Consider the following 14,728-nt stretch of genomic DNA (forward strand, 5'->3'; position numbering starts at 1 on the left):
ACTCAGGGAGAAAGCTGATCCTAGTACACAAGTGGCATCCCATAGCTCCCTCTTCAGATCATTCAGAAACAAGACTTCCTCGATTTTGGGTGCACAGAACAAAAGACCTCCAATTTATCAAACTGCAATAATGAATGTTAATGTGTCTTGTTAGTAAATAGACCCCATTGAGATTAATTAGGCCTATTTGCTAACAACGTGCATTACCACAATTTGATTGATAGGCTCCTTTACAAGAAAGGCACACAATGTTGCTGAACCTAAAAAGGATTTTATTAACTGAAAACTTAAGTGAACTTTCCTCATTAATTGAATGCAAAGAGGACAAAAGGATGTGTGCATTTTTCATCTTGCAGAAATCACATTTCCTGCCTAGTTTGTCTGAAAATCACACATTTCCAATCATCTCAAATGAAAGTGTATTGGAGGGGAGAAGATGTGGCCCTGGTAATTACAGGACAGTGCTGGGAGCCAGGAAAACCAGCTTCAAATCTTACTTTCCCAAATGGCACTCCTTGTGACCTTGAGCAGGTCACTTTCTCTCCCGCCGCCTCAGGTATCCGCTGTAAGCATTTTTTGTGGCAGGGACTTATGTTCTGGATGCTGAAAGGCACTTTGAACATCATAAGCAAAGGCAGGCTAAAAATCCCCATGTATTTGTTTGTTTTATTATGCATATATGTTTCTGAAAGTTTTATGTACATTCTTAGCTTCAGCTTTGCCTTTGAAATATCCCTCTGAAATGCCTTTTCTTAATATGGTAAAAATATGTGTGTGTTGTGAAAGCAAATCAGGCTTTTAGGTGGCTGAAAACCTACTCCAGTAGATTCAGCCATCCTCTCAACGAGGCGGCTCCTGTTTTCCCTCACAGAGATCATAAGCCTTTGAAAATTTATCCTGCAATGGACAAGTTACTTTCTGTCCCTCATTTGATATACATTGTTGTATACATTCTGTCTCACCAACATTTTTACATTTGCAAATGTCTGTCTTTCAAGAAAGCAGTGCTAGTGGTTACAGCGTAGGGAGGCCAACGTACTAGGATGCAATGAAATAGGCATTAATTAATGCATGAGAACAGCCCATGTTATTTTGTATGCAACTGAATCTGGAAGTAAATAGTGGATGTTAAATTTCATGTGATAATGTAACCATTATGGCAGAAAAACTTAACTACACCACCAGGAGATGTAGTTATTTCTTGCAATAATGGCTGTGCATTGACATTTGTGCATTTTAATATATGCTATTTAGCAATGTGAACATAATTATGTAGCTCATTACCTATTTTGCATAGATTTTGTAGCGATGTTCATGATAGCCAAATGACTTGCACTTAAAAGGCAAATAACATGCAACATATTGCATGTGATGTGAATCGGTTATTTACTCTTTCGGATAGTAGAAAGACTAGGGGGCACACCATGAAGTTAGCATGGGGCACATTTAAAACTAATCGGAGAGAGTTCTTTTTTACTCAACGCACAATTAAACTCTGGAATTTGTTGCCAGAGGATGTGGTTAGTGCAGTTAGTATAGCTGTGTTTAAAAAAGGATTGGATAAGTTCTTGGAGGAGAAGTCCATTACCCGTTATTAAGTTCCCTTAGAGAATAGCCACTGCTATTAGCAATGGTTACATGGAATAGACTTAGTGTTTGGGTACTTGCCAGGTTCTTATGGCCTGGATTGGCCACTGTTGGAAACAGGATGCTGGGTGTGATGGACCCTTGGTCTGACCCAGTATGGCCTGTTCTTATGCTCTTACACATTATTTGCTGATTTAGCAGGTATTAATGCCTTGTGAACACTGTTGCACTTTATACATTGGCCTCTGAATTAGATGTCAGGAGAAATCCTCGAATTAAAGTTCACAATCATTCCACCAGGGACTCTACCTCTGACCCTCAGACAAACCATTTTGTCTTCAGTGCCTTAGCTGATTCAGCTCTAAGCAATGGTCTCAACATTACTAAATTATCTGCACCAAAACGTGGATGTCCTGAGCTAAAGGCAGGGACATTCAGTGCCAAACTATGTAGTGGTCATCCAAGCATGCTATCGGAGGTAAGGGGTTTAAGAAGAAAAAAAACAATCAAAAAAGCAAATAGAATGTTGGGAATTATTAGTAAGGGAATGGTGAATAAAACGGAAAATGTCATAATGCCTCTGTATCGCTCCATGGTGAGACCGCACCTTGAATACTGTGCACAATTCTGGTCGCCACATCTCAAAAAAGATATAATTGCGATGGAGAAGGTACAGAGAAGGGCTACCAAAATGATAAGGGGAATGGAACTGCTCCCCTATGAGGAAAGGCTGAAGAGGTTAGGACTCTTCAGCCTGGAGAAGAGACGGCTGAGGGGGGATATGATAGAGGTCTTTAAGATCATGAGAGGTCTAGAACGGGCATGGGCGGTCCGGGGTGGTCCGGGGGCAGGGTGAGGCATGGCCGGAGCCTCCAGGAGGCAGGCGCAACTTCTCCGACAAAGGTAAGGGGGGGGGGTTTAGGTAGGGCTGGGGGGCGGGTTAGGTAGGGGAAGGGAGGGGAACGGAGGAAGACTGCGCGGCTCGGCGCGCACAAGTTGCACAATTGTGCACCCCTTGCATGCGCCGACCCTGGATTTTATAACATGTGCGCGGCTGCGTGCACATGTTATAAAATTGGGCGCAGATTTGTTTGCGCCAGGTAGCGCGAACAAATCTACGCCCGCATGCAGGTTTTAAGATCTGCCCCATTATGCAGTCCACAAATCACATTCCTTTTTTTTTAATATTATTGCTGCAGAATTTAGCACATCTGAAAATGTCATCCATATTAACAGCTCAGATACGTAATGTATTGCATGATAGAATTTAATATATAACAAATCCTAGTATTTCACAGATACAGCAGAGAGATTATGGCTGCTTTCCTTCCTAATGCTGCACTGCTGGCTTTTGTAATGCTCCTTCTGATGTAAATATTAAGCCATCAGAAGTGAGCTCAGTGCAAAGGGGACCCTTGGATGTGATAGTACACACGACAAATCTCACCGGCACAGAAAAGTCTCATAAGACAGTGGCTGCTAAGGAGCCTGGGCTGTCTCAGGAAATGAGAATCCAGAATTAGCAAAACAGCCCATGCGAGCTGAGATAGGGCTCCTGAGAGAGGCAGCCTTCCTCTCACAGGTGGCATCTCAAAAAGCAAAGGGGGTGGTTGAAGCTTGCACTGCTGCTGCCTGTGCTGTCTCTTTTCTGTGAATAAGTGGAAGAGCTTGGGACGTGCGCCTCTCATCAGCAGTAAATTCACCCAAGGAATTCTGCGCACTGTTTGTTAAATATTGAGTTTGTCTAAGTAGGGAAAGGAGCGTGAAAGCCTGGATTATTATCGTTCAGTTCTGTTGCCAAGTCCCTGCAAGCGCTACACAGCTCACTTTGGAGGATGGGTCCTGAGACTTCCCTCACATTATACAACACGGTCTAGCTTGGCGCCATGGGAATGTTAGACATCTGTTTACAGCTGTAGCACAGCAGCTAAAGCAAGGCCATCTGAAGGATCAGAGCTAGCCAATCCCACACAGACTCCAAAACGAAACGCCTACAGTATGGCCCACCAAGGGCTCTTCCACCTGAGCAGCACAAACTTATATAAACACACTGGGTATTTTGCAAGAGGATCTGCCTGGGTTTTACACATGTAAATGCAGTTTAGCCATATAAATGGGCTTTTCAAAATTGCTACAATACATGCCATTGAATTGTCTGTAGGTTTTACTCACATAAGTGCACTTTAAGCACGTAAATGGACTTTTCAAAATTGCTATGATAGTATATTACATTTACAGACGGAAGTCGCTGAAAATTACCTCCTTAGATATTTTGCACAAGCCAGTTGCCTTTGCTGGTTAATGGTTTATTTGGTTCTGATTTCGTCATAAATCTTCAGCTCTTTCCTCCAAACCCGTACTAGAATAATCCCCACGTTTTTCCTGCACTTTTGAGAGTCCAGCACACTGCCTTCTGCTGCACAAACGTGCAGCTTTGTAATTGTGAGAAATGTGGTCAGGGAGCGGGTGATAGATTTACTTTTGTGAGTAATGGCAGGGAGGAGCTCTGCTCGGATATTCACTGGGACTCTTTATAGTAAATCTATAACTTAAATAGGCCTCTGGCTGTTATGAGAGCTTCTAATCTGCCTAAAGTGTTTTATTCCTTCACATCATGGAATCACAGTCCAGAACGGTAACACAACACGGTTAACTCTCCCCTTCTCTAGCAGGACCATGGTCTTTCACTGACCTTTATGTAATCCCTATGTAGTAGGGCACTCTGGAAAAAAACATGGGCTTCTTCTTTACATACAGCTAACCAACAGAGGACACTCCTTCTCCTCCACAGCCGCCAACATCAGCTACCCCTCCTCCTCAGCAGCTTTAACACTGACTGCTCCTTCTGCACAGCTTCTGATATTAGGTCCTTCTCTTTCTCTACAACTACCCCTCTTCCACAACCACCAACCCCGGCCATCCCTCATCCTGCGCAGCCACCAACACTGACTGCTCCTCCTCCTCCACAGCTACCAACACTGACTGCTCCTCCTCCTCCACAGTAGCCAACACAGGCTGCTCCTCGTGCTCCAGATCCAGCCAACACTAGTTACTCCTTCTCCTCCTCGTGCTCCAGATCCAGCCAACACTAGTTGCTCCTTCTCCTCCTCGTGCTCCAGATCCAGCCAACACTAGTTACTCCTTCTCCTCCTCGTGCTCCAGATCCAGCCAACACTAGTTACTCCTTCTCCTCCTCGTGCTCCAGATCCAGCCAACACTAGTTGCTCCTTCTCCTCCTCGTGCTCCAGATCCAGCCAACACTAGTTACTCCTTCTCCTCCTCGTGCTCCAGATCCAGCCAACACTAGTTGCTCCTTCTCCTCCTCGTGCTCCAGATCCAGCCAACACTAGTTACTCCTTCTCCTCCTCGTGCTCCAGATCCAGCCAACACTAGTTGCTCCTTCTCCTTCACAGCCAGTGACTCCTCCTTTGCCAAAGCCAGCCAACTCCAGCCACTTTTCCTCCTCCACAACCAGCCAATATGGGCCACTCCTTCTCCAGAGCCAGCCAACACTGGCTCCTCCTCCTCCACAGATAGCCAACACCAGCTGCTCCTCCTTCTCTGCAGCCAGTCAACAATGGCCACCTCTCCTCTGTAGCAAATCTTTTCTAAGCTCAGTAGATGAGTCACATGCTTTGCATCCTGCTGCCTTCTCACTGGAGAAATCTGCCAATAAATCACCAGAACTGTCGTCACGGTTAACATCAGGGATTTAGAAAACAAGACCCCAGACCTCACAACAAGTCCATAGTGAAAGTATAAAAGCTGCACCTCAGTTTAGGTAAGACCAAGCCACTTTCCCTTACTGTTTGTAGCTGACTTCAGGGAAGTCAAGATTTGTAAGATGGATATTTATCTCTGTTTTTTTCCTAAAACCTATATATGGGGGCTTTTCACCATATCACAGAGCTGAAAAATGTGAATTGACACAGGATGAGATCCATCAGGGAATGAAATGAGTTTCTACTGCCAATCCTATCTCCCATAAAAGATGAGATTAAAAAAGGATCTTAAAGGAGATGTGGGCTTCATAATGTCATCCCTACACCACGGTAATTACAGGGCTGGGCTGTTGGTCAATCACATCGCTCCTCTTCAATATCATGTGTTCAGCTTAATGCGTGTTGTGGACGCGCTAGGCTAACACCCGATGCAATAAGGGGATTAGCGCGTCCAAAACGCAGGGCCAAACTCAAACGTAGCTAACAGCGCTCATCACCTGGAGATGCCATGTACAAGAGGCTATTCGCTATTACACCCAATGCAAAAGATTGCCGTGCACCTGACGTGCACTTTCTAACACAGCAAATTTAACACCAGCCCCGGAGCTGGCGCTGTCTTGCTGCGCGTCAAGGGCTCACTTAAAAAAAAACCCCACCCAAATTATCCTGCTTTCTCCTGTTTTTAGTATCTTTGTGATACTAAGTTGGAGGAACCACAGAAAGCAGCAACATGAAAAAAAAAAGTCTTGATGGTGACCAGCTTAGCAAAACGGGCGTTCAATCTACCAGCATCCGTTTTCCTAACCTGTGGTTGTGTGCACAGCCAGGCCTCCCGGGCAGCCGATGAAAAGAATGTGCTAGGGACGCAAGTTGCGCGCGCCGGAAGCCTGCCGTCACGCGATCCTCCGACTCAGCGACAAATGGCCACTGAGTCGGAGGCCTCTGGTCCCGCCCCCTCCCCACCCCTTCAGCAAAGCCCCGGGACTTAGACGCGTCCCGGCATGCGTAAGCCGATTTTATTTATTTATGGGTTTTTATATACCGCGGCTCGTTAGCAAACATCACCTCGGTTTACAATGAACATAAATTAGCAACAAGCTTTACAATCCAAACATAATTAAATAGAGATACATCGCTGATAACAAATTATAATATAATTCAAATAAACTCTGCACGCAGAGCTTTTAAAATCCAGCCCAAATTGACCGTTCTAAAATACTGACTGAGTAGAGGCTACCTGTGTGCATATATGCTTCATTTTACCTGTGTAACCTTTTAGCTTGTGCCAGGTAAGCAGCAGGCAGTATAGAGTGATGAGGGAGCAGTAATACGAGAATGACGCGGTGAACCAGAAATCGGCCCCGAGAGTGGCATTTTGTACCGGCAGAAGTACCCCCAGTAATTTCCTGACCATCCTTTCTAGATATATCACAATAGTTAAGACTGGGCCTACAGCATGAAGATCTGGGAGCAGCAGCAGGGGATTCAACCGGGCCACTGGTTTTAGCTCCGAGAAAACTTCTCAAACCACAGACTGAATCTGCGCCTTCCCTGAAAGCTGGCAGTCACTTAGGACTCCAAGGGTCTGCATTGTGGGTCTTACGGGAATTGTTGCATTTCTAACATTTTATTTCGGTTCCCAACAAAGCTGTAGGAGATCAGCAAAAAAGCATATTTAGCTTTCAACTTCTACCAGTCCTGGACAGTGGCTAAACAAGTAACCACCCTGGTTAAGATCGGTGGGGAACGAAAAGAATACCTGAATATCATCCGGGCACATTCAGATGGCACATTCCAGGAAGAGATTGGTTAAATAATGTTGCTGAAAGCAACGAGCCTTGCGGTAACTCCGGTACTGAGGGGTTCCACAGGGGTCATTGGGCCAGTACTGCCTGAAAAGGTGGAGTGCTGGTTCAGTTCTAGTTCAGAGGGAATACTGGTTCTGACTGAATCAGAGGGCAGCCCCCTAACACTGTACCAGGGTGCTGGATCAAGACAAGGAAAGAGAGAAGACGATCCCGACCCCTACTGAGCCACCAACAGCGTCCGTCTGGTGTAAGCGAATCGGCTCCACACAGTGTTCGTGTGCAGTTAGACTGTGATGCCGTACGTCTTCGTTGCAACTCAATTGTCACCTCTAATTGTAGCATCATGTGATAGTCAGGTGCTGAGCCTCACAGCCCCGGTGCTGCTAATGTATGGAGAAAGCTGTTGGAAATGCTGATTTCATCTGCTTTTATTTTAGAGAGTGGGTCTAGGGATTTGGTGTAAAAAAAAAAAAAAAAAAGCTCCTCCTAGTTCCTTAGCATTTTGCTGATTACTTGTCAAGTGCCCCAATTCTGTACCCTGGGACTGGAGCAACCTAAGCTCAAATCCTTACTACAAACAAAGCAAGACTCAGCTGGCGTTTATCGACACTACAGCTAAGTCACACAGATGTGCATAACAATTTTCTCCTCTGCAGGTAAAATCCAATACTGTAATAGCAGGGGGAGCTGCAGGGCAAGAGTGAGGTGCCCTGGCAGAGCTGAGTGCGAGGGATCTCAGAACCAAGGTGTGCCTGAGTTCAGAAGTGAGCTGCATTGCCGTAGGTGCAATGTCAGACGTGTGTGTGGATCTCAGGACTTTTAATTAGGATGTCTCATCTGATCTGAAACTATGGACAGCTGAGCTCAGACAGAGTAATAGGAAAGTATCAAAATTATTGAATAGCTTTATTCAACTGATATTCCTATAGAGGAGTGAAGTCTGGGGTTCATCATTAACCGCCAAACCACACAAAATGGGTCAGACCTCTGATAGTCATCCCTGCACCTCTCCAGTTCTGTAACTAACAGATTCAAGAAAGATAGAGTTGCAGTGAAAAAAGTACAGAGAAGGGCGACCAAAATAATAAAGGGGATGGAACAGCTCCCCTATGAGGAAAGGCTAAAGAGGTTAGGGCTGTTCAGCTTGGAGAAGAGAGGTCTATAAAATCATGAGTGGAATAGAATGAGTAAATGTAAATCAGTTATTTACTCTTTCAAAAAAAATGCAAAGACTAGGGGACACACCATGAAGTTAGTTAACAGCACAGTCAAAACAAATTGGAGAAAATTCTTTCACCCAGTGCACAATTAATTAATCTCTGGAATTCATTATCAGAGGATGTGGTTAAGTCAGTTAGTATAGCTGGGTTTAGAAACAGTTTGAACAAATTTCTGGAAGAGAAGTCTATAAACTGTTATTAACCAAGCAGACTTAAGAAATAACCACTACTTAGCACTGCACGATAGCAGCATTTGTATATTTTTCTAATATTTTAAGATTAGGAACACTGTATTGGAAACTGCCAAGAAATGGCAATTTGTGGACTAGAATTCTTTTAAATAAATACATACATTTACTATTTAGGATCCTGCCAGGAACCTGTGACTTGGATTGGCCACTAGGCTTGATGGACCCTTGGTCTGACCCAGTATGGCATCTTCTTATGTTCCTAAATACTCTGCATCCACAGAAAGTCCCCCAAGAATGGGTGCGAAGCAGAACTAAGGTATTTAACCCTACTATTCTCCATACAGATAAAGAATATTCATATTCTGGTACCATTCTGAGAACAGTTTTCAGAAATCACTGAATGTCCAACTTAGCCGTGTAGATTTTCCCTGGCCAGGTTTAGGTGGCTTGGTTGTGGCTGAAAATTCACCTCCTAGTAACTTAGCCAGACAACGTCTAGCCAGCTACGTGGCGCACTCAGTGGTGTCTGAAAAGACATTCTCCCACCCCCCTCCCCAAACCCCTGATCTGACAATAAAGCCACCTCCAAGTCAACACTGCCCTCTCTCCCATCCGGCCTATTACACACCGTCTAGTGGCCTCCCTGCCACAGAAAGTTCCCATCTCCCTGGGAGCACGGGAATCTCGGCTCCGGACTCTGGATGGTCTTCTGCCCCACCCGGGGCTTGCAGAACGGCACCGCCCGGTGATGCTGTGTGGCAACGCGGCCCCTTAGCAGCAGATTGCACCCCCTCCTGCTGGGAGGGGCACACGACCTTCCTGAATCGCGAGTTGAGATTCTGGGAGGGCAAGGCCTGCTGGTGGCGTAGGGGAGCGGCTGTAGGATTGAGGATCGGAGGGAGATGGTGGGAAGGTGGGAAGTAAAGATACGCAGCACCTCGAGGGATAGCGCAAATCTGAAAATCACATTTATGTGGGGGAAGGTTTCTCGCCTGCCCCTGCCCTGCCCCACAGAAACACCCAGTTTGTGAGTGACTTTATATAGCCTGGAGTGAAACTAGGCAGCTGGATTTACCCGCAAAGCGGGGGGCAATTTTCAATCCTGTGGGTCTAGCTGGGTAACTCCCTTCACTTCCAGGCCCTTTGTGAGATAACACAGAATCCTGCATAAAAACTCAGATCCCAAATAGAAAACCTGCTGTACCAAACACAGGAACTCTCACTCATACACAGACAAAGAGACATTCCCTCTCTCACACACTCAGACTCTCATTCACACAAAGACACAGAGGCACTTTCTCACACACACAGGCACTCTCACTCACAGACACACACAAAGGCACTCTCACTCACACAGGCATAGAGGCACTCTCACAAAGACACAGGAACTCTCACTCATACACAGGCAAAGAGACATTCCCTCTCTCACACACTCAGACTCTCATTCACACAAAGACACAGAGGCACTTTCTCACACACACAGGCACTCTCACTCACAGACACACACAAAGGCACTCTCACTCACACAGGCATAGAGGCACTCTCACAAAGACACAGGAACTCTCACTCATACACAGGCAAAGAGACATTCCCTCTCTCACACACTCAGACTCTCATTCACACAAAGACACAGAGGCACTTTCTCACATACACAGGCACTCTCACTCACAGACACACACAAAGGCACTCTCACTCACACAGGCATAGAGGCACTCTCACAAAGACACAGGAACTCTCACTCATACACAGGCAAAGAGACATTCCCTCTCTCACACACTCAGACTCTCATTCACACAAAGACATAGAGGCACTTTCTCACACACACAGGCACTCTCACTCACAGACACACACACAGGCACTCTCACTCACAGACACACACAAAGGCACTCTCACTCACACAGAGACAGAGGGTCTCTCACTCTCACACACAGGAACGCTTTCTCAATCATTCAGGCGGTTTCTGGACTTCTACCTCTTCTTCAGCTTCCGGCTGCATGAAATGCCAGCAGCCCCGCAGTCCTCTTCTTCAGCCACTTCTGCTCCCCGCACGGCTGGAGACTCAGGAGTGCAGGCCCTTTGGACCCAGTGCTAACAATGCCCCTGCAGGTTGCTATAGATCCCTACACAGAAACCACACGCTGGCAGAATCCGTCACCTCTGTAACTCACACAGACACTTACACATGCAAAGGAGAAACTGCAGGCAAACACTGAACTGGAAACCCCCATGAAGCAGTGCAACACTGGAGAAATAGAAACAGAAAAGCATTGATTATCTTGTAACCCACCCTGGGCGTAAATGAAAGGCCGAGTAATCAAAGTGAACAAAATAAAGAAAAAACCTCCTCCTGTACTGGGGAAAATACAAGGAGATTGAAATTCAAAAGCCATTTACACGGATAACTGAAAGGTTATCCATCATACAGGCCGATACCGTAAAAAGTGCGGGAGAGCCGGTGCTCCGTGTTGAGTGCCCGCTCTCCTGAGCATGCGATTCTCTATATAAATTAGGTGTCGCACTAATAAGGAGGCAGCAGGGACAATAGCGCATCCCTTCTGCCTCCTTATTAGCGGTAGAGGTGGCTGTCAGCGGATCCGACAACTGACGCTCTATTTTTAGCGGTGTCCGTTTTCGAACCTGCTGACAGCCACAGGTTAGGAAAACGGACGCCAGTAAAACTGAGCATCCATTTTCTAGCCCACTGACCGGCGGGCAGATTTATTTTCGTTTTTGTTTCCTCTGATTTAATATCGCTAGGATATTAAGTCGGAGAGTGTACAGAAAAGCAGTATTTTCCAGGTTGCTTGGACTCTAGGGCAGGCATTAATTTCTGAGAGTAAAATTTCAGTATCCCGGGCCACTAACTAATAGGCTCATCAACCTGCCAAGTTTAAGATAGCCAGATATATTTAGCGGTTAACTGGTCGAGTCGCCCATCGGCTGAGTATACCAGAGATGTACATTTCCCAAAACGTATGGCCAGTTGCCACAGCACACCCGCTCTTAGCCACGCGAAAAGGAGGCGAGTCCGTGGACATGTGCATGGAATTGCCAGAAGCGCGTGCCTCCTCTGCCAGCTTTGCAAACAGCACGTTCAAAGTACACAGAGAGGCAAAGTACACAGAGGCATTGCCACAGAGACGGGGTTTTCTAAAATTGCCCTCCCGCTGGGTGGGTAAACTTGCACGCTCATGTCCTGTTCACACGAAGCATTGCTCGGCCTGTGCGGAGGTGTTCCCAGGGGGCATTCTCGTGCACGTGCCTGCTCTCCCATTTTTACGGGCCTGCGCATATCCCAGGCACAGAAAGAGGATGAATCAGCGCAGGTTGCAAACTGGAGAGCAGTAGCGCAATCGCCAGAGCCTTGATGACTGGCGCTCCTGCTGACAACTTTCAGACGTGTGCTAGTTCAGCCCCCTTTTGGGTTGATTTTTTAAAAGTCCGCATGGAAGCTTTCACGGGCAATCCCAGCGCTGCAGATAGCGGATGTGATTTAGGAGGGCGTTTTCCAAAGTGAATATCCCCGCATACCTTCCCTTTGAAACTGCAGGGGGCGCCGATGCAATAACGTGTGCCCAGCCCAGCGCACCAGTTTACGCGTGGTTGGGCGCACGCTTTGGATACGCCAATCTCCTTACTACTACGTCCCGATGTAGTAAGGAGATTCGCGTGCCCGATAGCGCCCGTCAGATGTAAATCCCATGTAGATGAGGGCATTAGCTTTTACCCCCACCCCCCATGCAGGAGAGCGCTGGGCGCCCCACGCACAACGTTTTAATGCGGCAAATTTAACTCCAGCCTCGGAGATGGAGTAAAGTCAAACACACATTCAAGGACTCACAACAAAGTTAATAAACCGGGTTCTCTGCGTTGCCATAACTGCGTCCTCCTTAGTAAGGTTGTGATAACCGCGTCCTCCTTAGTAAGGTTGTGATAACCGCGTCCTCCTTCGTATGGTTGTGATAACCGCGTCCTCCTTAGTAAGGTTCTGATAACCGCGTCCTCCTTAGTAAGGTTCTGATAACCGCGTCCTCCTTAGTAAGGTTGTGATAACCGCGTCCTCCTTCGTATGGTTGTGATAACCGCGTCCTCCTTAGTAAGGTTCTGATAACCGCGTCCTCCTTAGTAAGGTTGCGATAACCCCGTCCTCCTTAGTAAGGTTGCGCCAGCTTTAATTTACTGCTTGCAGTGGAGAGAAATAAACGTATATTTTGACTCCACTAAAAGAAATCCGATTTTTTTGTTTGGCCGCACGATTCAGATGTCCACAGAAAGGGGACGCCTAATATTTTGTTGAGGTTGCTGAAGTGGATTATAACAAAATAATAATAAGTGGGATGAAAATGGACGCGCGTATTGAGCGCCCGATGCAATAAACCGTTGAGCCCTACAGATGTGCAAGTCTCCCTTTGTGCCCTTTTTAAACCCTGCCTCTCGTTTAAATATCGCATCGGGCGCCCAGGAGCCGTGGCTGCGTGTGCATGAAGACCACAGGCGCTGGACGCTAGCGCCCATTCCCAGCGCGCGTTGTACTGCACGCACCCCTGGGTGACACGTACGTCTGTCTGTCTGCCGCATGAGTTTACCCGCCAGGTTACAAGATCCCCCACCCCCCCCCTTCAGGCAGGTGTCCTTCGCACTTGTTGATTCTCCATGCGGGTCGTTTCTCCTTGAATTTGTTTGCCTGAAGGAGACCCATTAACAGTGCCCGGGTAGTTTGCCCCTCCGTAGCCCATGTGTGACAGCGGCTCCCAGAGTAAGATAAGCGACGGGGAGAGCCAAGCAGGAGCCGTCACCCAGAGGGAGATTTATCCGTCCCGTAAACCAGTGCTGCCTCCGCACCATAACAGAGACAAAAGCCTGACCGAGGACGTCAAGCAATGACTTAGTGCATCTGAAGTTGACCCGCCGCCAATGCTTTCTCAGTAATCTTCCACAGAAACGGGAGATCAGAGACAGCTCCGGGTCTTGCTGTGTTATCAGCATCCAGCGATCGTTTCATAAGCAAGGAACACCCCGTGGTGGGACCCCAAGTCTTCTCCACGGCCAACCAAGAGGCTCTCCAGAGCTGGTCAGCCTTTAACTAGCCATGCCGGACAAGGATCCAACCCCCAGGAAGGGAGTAAGGGGGATTTTCTTCTGCTCAGCAGCTTCTCCATCCTGGGGGGGGGGGGGGGGGAGAGAGACTGAAAGAGAAGAGCAGGGAGGGCAATCATCCCCTACTCTGCAGTAAGCCAGAGCAGCAATAAACAATGAGGAAGGAAGACAATAACAGAGAGGAGGAAGGGAAGGCTTGGGCTAGAGGGAGGGGCGGCCTGCGTCCATTAGATCCTGACCCACGCTGCTGGGGGCTCCTTTGGTCTATGAACGATTTCCTGGAATCCTCCAGAATCCGGCTGCCAGCACTCTCTGTTTCCCCAGGCTCTCTCCACCTTCGCTCGGTCTTTAGAGCTGTGTGGGTGGGTGTTATCCTTATTAATCCCTGCCCATGTGAAGGGCAGAGAGTCCTCTCAGTGTGTGCAAGCTCCCGCCAAGCAGCAGTGAATCTGTACAGTTTGGCCTTCTCCGTGTGCGCGGTTTTTCAGATGTATTTTATATAACAAATCTTCTGAATGAGTGCGCGCTTGTATGAGTCTGAGTGACTGTGCTCGTGCGTCCCTGACCATCTCAATATCCCTGCACTCATCTAAGGAGGGATGATGTATGTATGAACCTAAAAACATACCTGTGACCCTGTGGATGTCTGTACACTCAGGTAGGGTATTAGATCTGTCTTACACCTTATGTCTGAGCCTCTCTTCTCTAAAGCAGACTGAGCTGGCCATACACTCACACAATGACTGAAGCGTTACAAACAGACTAGGATCTTCTGCACCGTTGCCCAATGATCTGTGAAACATCGGTGATTGCTGATGAACTGGGATTTCTCTGTCTTTATGAACTTGTTAAAATTTTAGTTTCAAAATGTAAACGCCTCATAGAACCTGCCAGAACAGTCCATGCAACTCTCCGTCTTGTAAGTGCATTATAAACTAAGGCTGTGATATTGATTTCCGGTGGATTGTTATGTATGGTTTTTATAAATAATATATATTTAGAAGTAAATAATTTGTGTGTGTGGCAGTGCTGATAAAATACAGTGGCAGAGCCAGGTTCAGTTCCTGCCCCTCAGACAAGTCAAGGCTGGAGAGACTGCGGCA

This window comes from Rhinatrema bivittatum, chromosome 13 (genome assembly GCF_901001135.1).
Source record: "Rhinatrema bivittatum chromosome 13, aRhiBiv1.1, whole genome shotgun sequence".
Classification (NCBI taxonomy): Eukaryota; Metazoa; Chordata; class Amphibia; order Gymnophiona; family Rhinatrematidae; genus Rhinatrema; species Rhinatrema bivittatum.